The sequence below is a fragment of the Anabrus simplex genome, chromosome 3 (assembly GCF_040414725.1).
Source record: "Anabrus simplex isolate iqAnaSimp1 chromosome 3, ASM4041472v1, whole genome shotgun sequence".
Taxonomy (NCBI): Eukaryota; Metazoa; Arthropoda; class Insecta; order Orthoptera; family Tettigoniidae; genus Anabrus; species Anabrus simplex.
In genome coordinates, this window is record NC_090267.1 from 230962239 (window position 1) to 230978252 (window position 16014).

At 39.0% G+C, this 16014-nt stretch overlaps 1 protein-coding gene across 1 annotated transcript in view; it reads left to right on the forward strand.

The window, feature by feature from the left end:
* Suv3 (Suv3 helicase) overlaps nucleotides 1-16014 on the forward strand; it is a 133564-nt gene that overhangs the window by 58907 nt on the left and 58643 nt on the right. The gene's annotated exons all lie outside the window — the stretch shown is intronic.

A 16014-nucleotide genomic window follows, 5' to 3' on the forward strand; every position in this document is an offset into this window, starting at 1 on the left:
TTGAGGAATCTCCCTCTTAATTATTACAGGGATAGATAAAGCTTCGCCTACTCTAATTCTCTGAGTTCTATTTTCTGGAAACATAGCCACCCATTCAGTCACTCTTTTGTCAAGTCCGGTTGCACTCATTTATGCCAGTAGTCTCCCATGATCCACCCTATCAAATGCTTTAGACAGGTCAATCGCGATACAGTCCATTTGACCACCTAAATCCAGGATATCTGCTATATCTTGCTGAAATCCTACAAGTTGGCCTTCAGTGGAACAACCTTTCCTAAACCCAAACTGCCTTCTATCAAACCAGTTATTAATTTTGCAAACATGTCTAATATAATCAGAAAGAATGCTTTCCCAAACCTTGCATGCAATGCATGTCAAACTGACTTGCCTGTAATTTTCTGCTTTATGTCTTATCACCTTTTCCTTTATACACAGGGACTACTATAGCAACTCTTCATTCATTTGGTATAGCTCCTTCCTGCAAACAATAATCAAATAAGTACTTCAGATATGGTACTATATACCAACCCATTGTCTTTAGTATATCCCCAGAAATCTTATCAATACCAGCCGCTTTTCGAGTTTTCAACTTTTGTATCTTATTGTAAATGTCATTGTTATCATAATTATGTAAATTTTAATACTTTTTTTTTTTTTTTTTTTTTTTTTTTTTTTTTTTTTTTTTTTTTTTTTTTTACCATTCGTCACCTCTATCTGGACGTAATCTTTGTAACCAACAACCTTTACATACTGCTGACTGAATACTTCTGCCTTTTGAAGATCCTCGCATACACACTCCCCTTATTCATTAATGATTCCTGGAGCGTCCTTCTTGGAACCTCTTTCTGCCTCTTCCATTTTTCACTAAAATTTGTATGACCGCCAATTATGCTTGCACCGGGCGATTTGGCCGTGCGCGTAGAGGCGCGCGGCTGTGAGCTTGCATCCGGGAGATAGTAGGTTCGAATCCCACTATCGGCAGCCCTGAAGATGGTTTTCCTTGGTTTCCCATTTTCACACCAGGCAAATGCTGGGGCTGTACCTTAATTAAGGCCATGGCCGCTTCCTTCCAATTCCTAGGCCTTTCCTATCCCATCGTCGCCATAAGACCTATCTGTGTCGGTGCGACGTTAAGCCCCTAGCAAAAAAAAAAATTATGCTTGCCATCATGTTATCTTTAGCTGCCTTCTTTGTTAGATTCAATTTCCTAGTAAGTTCCTTTATTTTCTCCTTACTTCCATATGCATTTCTATTTCTTTCCAACCTGCACCTCCTTCTTAGTCTCTTTACTTCTGTGTTATAATATGGTGGATCTTTACGCATTCCTTACCACCTTTAAAGGTACAAACCTATTTTTAACATTCCTCAACAATTGCTTTAAACCCATCCCAGAGTCTGTTTACATTTTTATTTACCGTTTTCCAGCCATCATAGTTACTTTTTTTAAACTCCCTCATGCCTGTATTATCAGCCATATGGTACTGCCTAATAGTCCTAATTTAATACCTTCCTTTCTTTCACATTTATTTTTCACTACCACAAAAACAGCCTCATGATCACTAATACCATCTCTTACTTCGGTTTTTCTGTAGAGCTCATCTGGTTTTACCAGCACCACATCCAGAATATTCTTTCCTCTAGTTGGTTCCATCACTTTCTTGCCATATTAACTTATTTGCCATTTGTTGGTCATGCTTCCTGTCGCTCGCATACCTTCCCAATTGATATTTGGTAAATTGAGATCACCCGCTACAATCACGTCCCTTTTCTTATCGTTTCCCACATAGCTGATTATCTTATCAAATAATTCTGAATCAGCGTCAGCGCTACCCTTTCCCAGCCTGTACACTCCAAAGACATCACTTTGCCTATTATCTTTAGAGATGGGTCTTACACCTAGAATTCCATGTTTGTCATCTTTAACTTTTTCGTATCTTTTAAATTCTTCTTTCACCGGATTGAATACCGTATTTCACGGCATAATCGTCGCACTTAATATACCAAAATTTTCGAAAAAAATTGTAGGGTGCGACCATTATACGATGAATATTTAATACCAGTATTTGTATTACTCAAAAAATGTATTTATAACTAAATTGTATTTGATACAAATTTAAGATGCATGTAATACTCGCGTTTATACATCAAAATAATTAAAATAGTCTAAAACAAAATTCATAATTTTTCGCAACAATTCGGCGAACGTTTTTCCAACCTGAAAATAAAAATGAACGTATTAAGTTAATTTGTCATTAATTTGAGCATTAAAGTTAAAATATTATACTTGCAAAAAATTATCGCTTTGTTGTGAAATGCGGACTTACCGGTACGCAATTTATTCCAAATCTTCGGTGTCGCTATCGCAGGTTTCGCTATCTGATGCGCCGTCCTCGCCTCTGTTAATACCAGTATCAGATTCTTCGTCTCCCTGCCACACTGCGTCATCTTCGGAACCGTCTAGTGCATTCGAAATCCCAGTCCTTTTGAAGCTCTTGGAGACTAGTTCAGGTGGTATAAGATCCCAACTCTTCTTCACCCACGAGCATAACAAGTCCAAGGGTGGACGCCTGATATTTCCGGCGGCCGTCAATTGTTGATCGCCGCTCATCATCCACTCGTAAAATCGACGTAAGTGGTCTTTAAAGGGTTTATTAACACATACGTCTAGTGGCTGCAAAGCAGATGTTAGGCCACCAGGAATGACTATCTGTCGTGTGTTATTTGTAGTGAGAATTTGCTTCACTTCGTTCACGAGGTGACCTCGGAAACTATCTAAAACAAGCAGAGCTGGTTGTTTTAGTAGTGCACCAGGTCTTCTATTCCACACAGTTTTAACCCAGTCCAGCATGAGTTCTACGTCCATCCAACTCTTTGGTTGCACTCGTACATGAATTCCACGGGGAAACTGTATATTCTTAGGCATCGTTTTCCTCTTGAAAATGATGTAAGGCGGCAACTTTCTCCCGTCAGCTGTAATGGCTAGCATTGCCGTGCATCGCAACTTCTCACTACCGCTGGTTTTCATTAATACACTCCGTGATCCTTTTAGCGCAATAGTGCTGTTGCGAGGCATATCAAAAAAGATTGGAGTCCGATCGGCATTACCGATTTGAGAAAGCAAGTACGAAGTTTCCTTGCGCAAACGTATGACAAATCGGTGAAAATTTACAATCTTGTCCGTGTAATCAGCAGGCAACTTTTGGCTTAGTGTTGTTCTCCTTCGGACTGACAGATTGTGTCATCGCATGAACCCCTTAATCCACACACGAGTCGCCTTAAACTGAGTTACCGGTATGTTGTGTTTGCGCGCTACCCCCTGTCCCTTAATTTGTAACATTTCATATGATACACTGCAGCCATTGTTACGTATTTCACTGACGTACCTAAACACTTCTTCGTCAATTATAGGAAACTTCCCTGTTTTAGGACCTCTAAACGCGCGTCTAGAAGGGTTTGTGCTTTTTAGCTTGTTTTTTTTACTTTCCGCCAGTCACGCACCAACTTTTCACTCACAGAAAATTTTCTTTCTGCAGCTCTGTTCCCGTGCTGTTCAGCGAAGGCAATTACGCTTAGCTTGAAGCCCGCAGAATAGTTTCTATATTTACCCATAATCGCTTATAAATGCTTCACACGTTAATGTTTTGCGATATAAATGACTTTCTGTAATTGTTCACTATTAAAACAAATTATTTCTGTAAACACCCAAAACACAAATTAAAAACTTAAATTCTCACGCACACATGTCTACAGTAATCACGTAAATCTGAAACAAATAAATGCATCTGTGATCTGTCCATTCCAGAGCAGCCAATACTGTTAGGCAGCAAGGAAGCATGCAACAATTTATCAGTTTAGCTCGTTGGTTGCGACACACTACTGCGCTTGCGCAAAGCTCGCAAACCGGAGCTCTAGCTAGCGCGGTGTAAATCTACTGTATAGTTGACTGTATTCCGAGACGTCAGTAACAAACATTCATTTTTTTCAATTTCTTTTAAACATACGGTAATTAGGTTAATATTTCTTCCCAGTTATTGATGATTTTACATTACATTACTGACGAGTTTATAAAATAAAACTTTAATAGCATTGGATAATAATTATCTTGACTCCTTGGATAAAAGTTTTCATCCCATGCCCGGACACTTATGACGTAGTAGTAAGATAAGAGTCTAGCGATGACAACTGAGACATCGTAAATAATTCGGCTGAATAATTCCGTGGAAATCTGCGTTATCGTCTTGATTTCACTTCGTGCGCAATAACACAGGAGCCGGCCCCATGGTGTAGGGGTAGCGTGCTTGCTCCTTACACGGAGGCCTCGGGTTCAATTCACGGCCTGGTCAGGGAATTTTACCTGTATCTGAGGGCTGGTTCAAGGTCCATTCAACCTACCTAGCCGGTATTTCCTGGCGACGTTGCCGATAAGCGATAACTTACAGCCTTACGTATTTCAAATGGGAACTCATAATATGTAGGTGGTGAATAAATAGTACACTGTCTCGCGACCACGTTGTCAAACTGCCGATAGTCTACCGGTAAAGCCATGCGTCGTACATATACCGGTATTATTTATTTATACGTTGTGCAACATGTCGCAAACGTGACTGTGTTGCCAAATTGCCCATAAACCATACACGTATTTAAATTGCGCATTCATGTGCAACTTAGGTTGCAGTTCCATTTACCTTTTAACCAGATTAGTGAACAAAATTTGGACGTGCGACGATTATGTAATTAAAGGTTTAAAGTCCGATTTTTGTATTGAAAATAAAGGATGCGACGATTACGCGGTGGCGACGATTATGCCGTGAAATACGGTACTCCCCCTCCTACCATTCCTATCCTATCTCTACGATATACACTCCAGTTCCGTCTGAAAATTTCTGCATCCATTATATTATTTCTCAGCCATGATTCAACTCCTATTACAGTATCTGGTAAGTATACATCTATTAAATTACGTAATTCTATTCCTTTCTTTACAATACTTCTGCAGTTCAGCACTAACATTTTTATGTCATCCTTACTTCCATTTCCCTGTTTCCTTATCACTGCTCCCTGGGCCACCCCATTTCCCTGAATGTACCTCCCTATAACCCTTCTAAACAAATTTCCTAACTTATATGTACCACTGCGGTTTAAGTGAAGGCCATCTGAGCACAAATCCCCATTTCCTACCCAACCATTAAGATCTAGAAATCTCCCTCCCAGTTTCCCACATACCCACTCCATAGTTTCATTTAAATCCCCAATCACCTTCCAGTCAGTGTCCCTCCTACACAGTACTCCACTGATAACAATCTCCACTTGTCGAGTAGGTAGTTGTAACAGTCACAATTATAGAGCTGGATTTCCCACTTAATATTTTTTTATTTACTGTATATTGATTTTATTTAATACATATTACAGTACCAGTTTCGGCCTGTATTATAAGCCGTCTTCAGCTGCTGAAGAACCTTTGGTAAAATATTGTATTTACGCGAATAATTCCCGCCGGCTAATAATCCCCACACCTTAATTTTAGAAAGGCTCATTTTGAAAAAAAATGAAATGAACTAAAATTTCTTCCATTGAAAGAGTAACATAGATATAAACAAACATTTCATATCACTCCACGAGGTCCACGTGTTCTCTGTGCAAATATGAACATGTTAATTTACGGATATAGCTGCTTTGCCTGAGATGATAAAAATACATTATCACTGCTGTAAAAATGCCATGAAAATTAGCAAGTAGGCCTACTTACGTGACCGGTATTTCATTAATGTGAATTTGCAATAGGCTTGATTCCCTGTATCGGAAGATTCATCGTCTCTTGCATCACTAGAATCCTCTCCTAAATTACAAATTCGTCACAATCCACGTCTAAAACACTTCTCGCACGCGGTCTCTTTTTACTCTGATAGTAACTCAACCGGCGGTGGATAATTCTTTTCGTGCAATATAAACACTTGAAACAGACACACCCGCAAGCTCGGATGTTAGTTTTGCAATGCAGTGAAACCACGTTATTACGTGATTTCGAATTAACATCCAACTTGTAATTCAGAAATGCCAACTCTTGCCGCATCACAAAATATTCTAATACCCATTACTGCATGCAATTAACATTGATTCTCAGTTTAAACCTTTCAAATGCCATGGAAAAAATTCTATTTCCGATATGTATCCAACAATTTGCATTTACATTATTCAAATAATGCACTTGGATAATTCACTGGCAAACATAACTTCACGCAATGAAAGAAAAAAAAAAGCATGATTCAAAGACGATGACAAATTATGTTGGCTCCTGTGTACAAGTGTTTTATTTTTTGGTTTACTGTACTCTTTGCATTTTTAGATGCCTTGTACTTGCATGGAAAATGTCCGACGTCCTTGAAACATCGTGGCTTATCGAACTTTCCTATGACGAAGGAAGGAAGTCTTTCGCTTCCGGCTGCATTGTAATACAGTACAGTGACCCCTTGTCCTTTAAAACCATAACTCGGCATTAAAAAAATTAATGCAGTTTCATCAGCATTGACAGTATTGTTCGGTACGTACAAATTGACTATAATTATGAGCCTCACTTTTTTGCCCACTGTCAGTATCACCAGTTTTTGCGGATTCTGCTTCTCCGCACACTGCCTGCCACATGATAATGTGGTGTTCCGTAAAACACCGAATACAAAATAATATATGATTTCACTCGAACTTACAGTAGCTACTATGAAACAGACTATAGACACACCGAAGTGAGTAAAAGTGTGGAAAGCTAACCCTGCACGTTCCGGAATACGAGCTCTATCGTAACACGGACAAATTTTGAATTTGAATTACTCTGTGAAATACTATTTTTTGTAAATGTAAAGGCAGTTTATAATTAAAAATCTGAGTAATCTGAGTTTTATTGCAGCCAATGGCCGTATATAAATTGTTCTACTCTTAACTATATTCATGTAAGGTCTTTTCTCTTTTGCTACACTTATTGAAGTGGTATCGTTCACATATTTTCCCACATAATTTGCACACGCATTCGTCACTTGGTTCGTGATGTGTCTCTTTTACACATAGCTTATGATGAAATCCATGTACAGCCAGCCTATTGATAGCACTGTGCATGTTCTTATTTGGGCCCATCCAGTCTCTACTTGTCATTGCATCCGTCATGTAAAACTCCGGCCAGATTTCTTATATTTTGCTTAGCCTCAGATTTAGGTGAGCAATGGCTTGAGGTGTCGATGGTACAGAATGATATCTAAGATCCTCGATAAGGAAAGACTCCTGAGCTAACTCATCAGCTAGTCTAGATGGAGATGTCTTAAGCTACTCGTCCACGATGCAACAAAAATGGCATGCAACTTCGATTTGAGCAAGAAAAGTTGAGTGGCTTCGTGTAAACAGTCATGCAATTCGAAAAGTTGCACGCGCCACTCGAATTCTGCGCAACTTCCAAGTTGCGTGCAAAGTCAAAAGTGGCATCGTGTACACAGCAGAAGAGGGGAAGTTGCGCCATCTGAAAGTGGCGTGAAAAGTTTAGATCATTTTTGTGGCGCAACTTTCTCACGTGGCCGTCTGCTGTGACATCATACTGATGTTTGAGAGGTTCACACTCGGGAATAAATTAACGTAAGTACATACCTGTATATCCTTTATTGTAAATGAAATATAACATGCCTCAAAATAGATACCCATCTTATTGCATAATTTACGTAAGTTCATTTACAGGTTACAATTTCTCAGAACACGAAATGAACGAGGGAGATGACGAGAAAGCTGATATATTTAGTTGAAACACAAGAATGTTTATGGAAGGTTGCGGCAACGGACTACAGAAATAAACAAAAACGGCAGAGAGCGTTCATCACGATGTAAATAGCATCACAAACTTCAGATATTACACGTGAAATAGAGCATGTCGGTATCAATGACTGATAACTGTCACCTGTAACAAAACAAAATGTAGGAAATTACAATAAGCTAAAAGAAATGATTCCTTATGTGTACTGTATACAATCCATATTTTTAAAAAATCGGCTTACCTGTTGCTAAATATATCAATGTCAACACAAGGCGTTTCGTTGGTGATATTCATTTTTTCATTAGCGTGTCTTTCTTTTGTATCAAGCGCGCTGCTCTTCTCAGCAGATATTCAAAATCAGTCGCTGACTTTCGCAGGATATTCTTGCAGAAGACTTGGTCTCCCATGTGCAATTCCTGTAGCAAGTTATTAACAACACCACAATGTTCACGACCTAAAATCCGTTTCCTCATCCAACATTTCCGTTTCGCTCTTTCTCGTCTTTATTTTCGTCGCCATAATAAAATTAGCGATAAGCATGCCGCCGATAACACCTCGCCAGAAGACATGCTCGCTACTATCAACACTCACATGCGCTAGAACAGCTGACTAGGAAAGTTGCATGCGAGAAAACTTGCGCCACTTAAATAGCGTGGTGTAAACACTCGGTGCAACATTTCCTTGGGCGCGCAAGTTTTCGTGTTGTGCAACAAGAAGAAAGGCAAGCTAGCGTGCTGTGTGTAAACAGTGCATGCCATTTTTCTTGCGCAACACAAAAGTGGCATGCAAGTTTTGTTGCATCGTGGACGAGTACCTTTAGAAATACCTAATATTCTTTTCAGAAAGGTAGCTTTCACTTTTTCGAGGGTAGTTAGCTCTGATGTTGATAATTTGTCCCAGATTAAATCTATACCGTATGTCAGAATGGGTAGTATCTTTTAAGTTTAATTGCCGAGCCTATTGATATTTTGGTAGGGTCTTGTATATCGTAAATTCCTCTTATTGCTGCTGCTGCTCTTTCCCTCACATGTATTTTGAATGAAGATCTTGACGTTTGTAGAGTGATGCCGATGTAGCAGAACTTATTTACTGTAGTCAAGTCTACCCCTGCATATGAAATTCTGTCTGTCACTGCTATTCTTCCTCCTTTTCTGAAAACCATACAGACCGTCTTGTCCTTGTTAACCTGGAAGTCATTTATTTCGGCCCATTCCTGTAATCTATCTACTGCGAACTGAAGGTCATCTCTGTTTCTCGATCCTATTATCATGTCATCTGCGTAGGCATAAAGCACTGTTGATAGATTATTTGTTATTCTTGCGATGTCTGTTGTAGCTACGTTAAAAAGCGTAAGGCTAATGGGGTCTCCTTGTAACACACCGTTTGTTTGAGTGATGGGAAAAGAGAGTGATACCCCATCATCTATTCTCCCACTATTGTAGGCTAGAAGATTATTTACTATAATCTTAAGTTCATTGTCTGCTCCAATCATACCGTCTAATTTTCCCATTAGCTTCGATCTGTTGAGCAAGTCAAAGGCCTTACTAAAGTCAATGATTACAGCATAAAATTTTCCTTTTTTGATGCCTAAGTGCTTCTTGCACCTCATCTAGTAAATTAGTGACGGCTTGTAGAGTTCGTCTGCCTTTCCTGAACCCAAATTGTTCCTCTGGAAGATGATCTATTAATTTGTTAAGTTTTTGATTAATGATTTTTGTATATACTTTCATGATGTTGTTCTCTAACGGTATATGATATATGGAGACAGTTTTATTCCATCTGCGGTTACACAATGCATAACTGTACACCCAACATTAAAAACTAGGTCATCCAGGAGCGTGTTGCCAACCTCGGCACAAATAAAACCCGCACCCGAATTTCGTGCCTCAATTTGTTAAAAAAAATATGCGGGCATTATTCGCATAAATACGGTAACATAGAATGATAACCTGTCAGCGTGGAGTGCCGAGCACTGCTCGTCATGCAGTGAGCATAGCGCGTGGTGGAGTGACAAGCACTGCTCGCACGGTACACGCGTGTACTGTACTGCGATCTAGTGGTTACGATCAAAGCTGTTTGTGTTTTTTAACTCATTTCTCCTTGAAGAGGAAGGTTTGATCTTTTGAACGATATATCTTGATCCTTATTTCGATGGTGTTTTGTCACTGAAATTCGAGCGATATTTCAAGGAATGTTTATCTTTGCCACCAGGGGCAACCAATGTTGTTTGCTATCTGGCGACTACTATGCACACTCCTTGCATTTTATCTTCGTTTTCTCTCGCGGAAGAACCTGGCTGTCAACAGAATCATAAATTTTATCTATTCAGGGCTCTCTTGAGACTGTTTCCTTTCCCGTCCTTTTTCCTTATCCCACGCTGTTTTGCAGTCCGTCGGTCTTGAGTGCAGATGACTTCTATAAACAAGCGTGGGTTATCGAGCTTGGAAATAGAGGATGTTTTAGAACAGTTGAGTGGTTCTCACGAAAGTTTGTTAGATTCAGATGATGATTTGAAGTCCTCGGTTCAGAATCAGATACTATTGATCGTGCACAGAATGGCAGTCTGCATGTCATGGCTAATACAATTCAGTGGGAAAACATGTCTAATTACGTGGGTCAAATAGAACAGTTTATAGGGGCCCCAGGGCCTCAGAATGAAGCATTTGAGGAATATGATGGTGTGACAGTTTTTAAGATGTTCTTTATGGACGAGTTATTGGAACTAATAGTTTGTGAATCAAATTTATATGCTGGGCAAAGAATCCGATCTAGGGGCTTATTACCACTTCATTCCAGAATGCGGGATTGGAAACCAGTCACAAAGGACGAGATATATGTTGCGATTGCTCTTTATATGCTAATGGCTGTAGTACAAAATCCTACGCTACAAAGCTATTTTTCTGAAAGCTCTATTCTGTCTACGCCAACTTTTGGGTCAGTTACCGTATTTTCTCGCGTGGTTAACACACTTTTTAAATGAAAAATACAGGTTAAACATTGGATGCGTAAATTATTCAAGGAATTCAGATATTTGAAAATTATTTACAATTAATTTATATTTAAAATGTTTCACTAATAAGTTAAAAGAAAGTATAAAATGGTTCAACCTTTCAATACTATTAAAATAAGAAACGTAAGTTTACCGGTTTCGACCAGTATTTGTGGTCATCATCAGCCAATCATAAATAGGTGTAAAACAGTGCACAGATAAATAAATTGTAAAGAATACTGTAGGTTGCTGATAGTGAAGCACTAAAAACTTTAGGGAGTACTGTGCTTTGAAAGATGCACAGGTAAAAATATTAAGTTTAGATGATACTGTCAGCTGCAGTTTATGAAGCACGATAACACACGTATTTATCAGCTGCAGTTTACAAGGTACTGTTCAATTTTAAGGATTCTGCGTGTCAATTATGAACGTTAGTAAGACATAAGCATTATAGGAAGAAGTCCATAATCAAATACGTATCCAAATATAGTACTGAGCAAATTCTTGAAGAGTTCAACTGCAGATTATGAGACACTGTATAATTTTAGGGAATAGCACTGCCTATCAATAGATCCAAAAATTATGAAGAAGTCACCGATCAAATACACAAATGTACTACGGAACAAGTTTCCGAAGAGTAGATCAGCCCTGTGCTTCTGAAAGTCTCTTAAGTTAGATGTGTTACAGAGCACTGTGTGTGTGAAGAAGTCCAGAATCAAATACGTATCTAAATGTAGCACAGAGTAAATTCTTGAAGAGTTCAGCTTCAGTCCATTAGGCACTGTATAATTTTAGGAATTAGCACTGCTTGTCGATAGATCCAAAAATTATGAAGAAAGTTACAGATCAAGTATATAAAAAATAAATAAATATATTAATATAAATATATAAAAATATATAAATGAAAATAAATATATAAATATATTTGATCTGCGTCTTGGTTGCGTGTTTTTGTTCCTGTTTGTTAACTTTCTTTAAATAAATATTTTTTAAGGGAGGAATGGTGGCATTGAAAAGAATGTTGCTTTTTTCCGTTATCTTGTTGAGATTAAAGGTCGGATTGCCAAATTGGTCCATATTGATATAAAATTCCTTGAAGATTCTTTTCAATGCTGCCATTCCTCCCTTAAAAAAATATTTATTTAAAGAAAGTTAACAAACAAAAACACTCAACCAAGACTCCACACTACACACCCCCTCCTACCCATACCCCTCCTCAAGCCCTCCCCTCTGCTCCACCCCTTTTCCCCTCCACTGTCACAAACGCCAGCCTTCGCCTCACAAGAAGCAGTACACGACACGCTCCCGACAAACACATAAGCAATCGGCTGGAGACAGTAGGAGAGTAAGTCAAAATACATTTATGCTCACAATACATATTATAGACATTCTCTAACAGGAAACCCTTTCTTTCTTTCTTTCTTTCTTTCTTTCTTTCTTTCTTTCTTTCATTTTAGATATTCCGATACATCTTATTACAAGTTTCCAACAGATCACAAGTTATGCAAGAGGGAATGCTCTCACCATATTACTCCAAAATAGTGTTGGCTACTGAATGCATGATTCGAAGCAGTGTATCGATTCATTCAAGTGTTCGAGTGAATCGATTCACAGGAACAGCGAGCTCACGGCACACGATTCAGCTTACTCCCAGTGGACAGTGCTGAGTGGCGCACTCACTGGACGTTGACGGGGAGCCGAGCTTCCGCTGCAGCGAGACAGTGAATCATGGCACATCGAAAGAATCGTGAACGAGCGCGGCTCAGTGAGACACATGATACACACGGCTCCTCATCGACTCACTGGACACACGGAGAGCCGAGCTTCCGCTGCAGCGAGACAGTGAATCATGGCACATCGAAAGAATCGTGAACGAGCGCGGCTCAGTGAGACACATGATACACACGGCTCCTTATCGGTTCACTGGACACGCAGAGAGCCGAGCTTCCGCTGCAGCGAGACATACAGTGAGCCATGGCACACGGAAAGAATCGTGAACGAGCCGGCTCAGTGAGACACAAGATACGCACGGCTCCTTATCGGCTCACTGCAGCGAGACATACAGTGAGCCATGCTACACTGAAAGAATCGTATGCTATAATGGACTCTCGAGCTCAGCTCATTTGAAAATAATACCCATTTGCATTCACTGTCCTCTTCTTATAGGGAGGTTTAAATAATAGATGGATTTATTTGCAGTGTTAAAAAGGTAGTCACAACATAATTCTGAAGTAGCTAGTAAGTAGGTAGGCTATTAGGTTATACTATTTATTAGTTTAATGAATCTTAGTATTATAACTTAGTTGACATTTGACAATTAAACTTGACTCTAGCCTGCCCTGTGACTATGAGTCATGCTCATGACCACTCAAAAGTACCTGTTTTATATTGGGAAGAAAGACTCAGTATTTTCTCAGTTCATATGTCACATCGTTGCACAAGACTTCAATCATATGTGGACAGACGCAATAACAGTATGTTGAATCAGAGAACCAGCGGGGTACTGTACATCTCGGGTAGCCTATACAAAATATGACGATTTAAAAAAATCCTCAGCTGATAGAAAAATACATATTTTCAAAAATGACCGAGTGAGTTGTCGTGCGGTTAATATCGCGTGGCTATGCGCTTGCATTCGGGGGATGGTGGGTTCGAATCCCACCGTCGGCAGCCGTTAAGATGGTTTTCCGTAGTTTCCCCATTTTCACACCAGGAAATGCTGGGACTGTACCTTAATTCAGGCCATGGCTGCTACCTTTCTAATCCTAACCTTTCCCACCCTGCGTCGCCAGAAATCTTCGATGTATTAGAGTAACTAGCATTTTTTCTAAGAAAGGAGTTCATAGTATGAAGAGCAGATGGCAGCTGCGAGCACTGAATGCTGTTACTGCTGTCTTACCAGCACATACTACACAGATGCAGTAGGAGCGGTGACCAATGAGCCGTGAATCGGATCACTGTATCGATTCAGTAACGTGAACGGAATCAAATGAATCGATTCAGTAAAATGAATCGAATGTCCCATCACTACTCCAAAGCATTGGATATTAAACTCACAAGACAATCTGATGTTGATCAGAACTCAAACTATAAGAAGAATTTAAGTCATTTTATTCATTTCACCAAAATTGGCAACTTTTAGACGCATAATATTTACTTGTTTTAACATAGAAATGTACAATTCATTAAGAGTATGTTAATAGAACTTCAAGACCACACCAGTGACGCTTCACGAACGAAGTTTTAGATATAATTTTAGACTCTCACAACTCCAATTTGACGCAACTTTTATCACAATATTGAATCATTTAAACTTAGAAATAAGTAGTGTTTAACATTGTATGTTATTTTACCAAAGATTCTTCAGCAGCTGAAGATGGCCTATAATGTATGTATGTATGTTGTATGTATGTTTAGTCCTCAGCCCGAAGGCTGGTTGGATCCTTAACAGTTCTGCCATCAGCTGTCATAGATGGCCTAGGCATCACTGAAGAGGCGTACTAGGGAAATGAGGAGTGAGGTAGTTTCCCGTTGCTTTCCTCACCGCGCCAGAAGTTGCTATTACATATCAGTCTGCCAAGCCACTGAAATGCATGACCAACCGACCCTATGAGCAATATTTTCACACCATTCATAGCAGGGACTGGCTGCAGAAGGAATGGCATTACTAGCATCACTCATACCTCAGTCACTTTCATTTTGTCAAAGCCAATGATAAAGCTGAGACAGATCAATGAAAGTAACAAAATTGCTCTAGCCCAGACCAGAAGACATAGTGCACTGTAAACACTAGGTTCCGCCAGCAAAGGCACTGGCCTATAATAAAGGCCGAAAATGCTACTGTAAAATGTATTAAATGTATCAATATAAATAAAAAAGTATTGATTAGGTGGGAAATCCAGCTTTATAATTGTGATTGTTAGAACTATCAACACGGGGCTAATGAAGCTAAAAACTATGATAGGCAGTTGTAATCCGGTTTACGTAGCTACTCCTGATCGTACAAAATGAATTTCATTCATCGCTATCAACAAAGGTGAGAAAGTCCACATATTCAATACTGTGTATAATATGTTAATATTATTTATTACATATCGGGACTAGTTTCGGTCCTTGCATTGGGTCATCTTCAGCCTTAAATTATAAATGGAAAAGAACATTACATGTAACTTGCAAACACCAACGCCTAATATAATACTATTGGCATGTCTTGAAACACTGATTAAATATGTTATGGTTACACAGGAGTCCATTAAAATTGATTTCTCTTGCAATGCGTCCAACACTTGTGTGCCACTTTTTCTTTTAAGAAAATCATAGTCTTAACATAAAACAGTACATTATGATGTAAATAATATACATCCAAAATAGGGGTTAATGTAACACATTATAGTAAAATATCCCTTTGGTATACATATTAGTTATGTCCTTTTGATGTAGCTTTTATCTTGCATTATTGTTGGAGTTAAAAAGATGGTCTGACAGTATGAATCTATGGCCATCTGATGTGGTGGAGTGATGTCTCAAATTATTCCATAAAGAAAAGTAAAGTGAAATTAAATGGGAAATGAAACAATATAAAGAAAATGTATGAGATACATCTTTATGTGCCTTATTAACATATTATATACAATATTGAATAGGCGGACCTTCTGATTCTTATTAACAGCTACCCCTGGTATTCGTAATCAGCCCGTTTCGCCCATGTGTTGTCATAAAGTGTGTGCTGCCCGATTCGGCCATCATGCCTTGGTTACTCGAAACATATGTTAGTTGCGGCGCCAATTTACTTAGATTTTTTCCTGTCTCAAACAGCCTGACCTGGCATAAATGGCGGGAAGCATAAAATGTCGCAGACATAAATTTGAGGATTTTAATACATTGCAAAAATAGGGAATCTGAAGGAACCAACAAATAATGTTGTAAACAATGGGAAAATGTAAAATGCGGGAATGTAAAAGCGGGGTAATACTGTAATAGGATGAATACAATGATAGGTCAGTATGAGAAGCAAGAGCATTGGAAAGAGAAGGCAAAGATAAACTTGAAATCATAGAAGGACAAGAAGAATCTCCTTTCTTTGCTGCAGTCTTCAAGTAGATTGACTCTTTTCTCATCAATCCCAGTTTTACATCCATTTGTTTTTGATCCCCTACAAACTTGTTTCTGCTTCTCCACTTCATCAGGAGGGTGGACATCAACTCTCACTGACGGGCCATCTTCGCCGTCCTTTAGTCGAAGT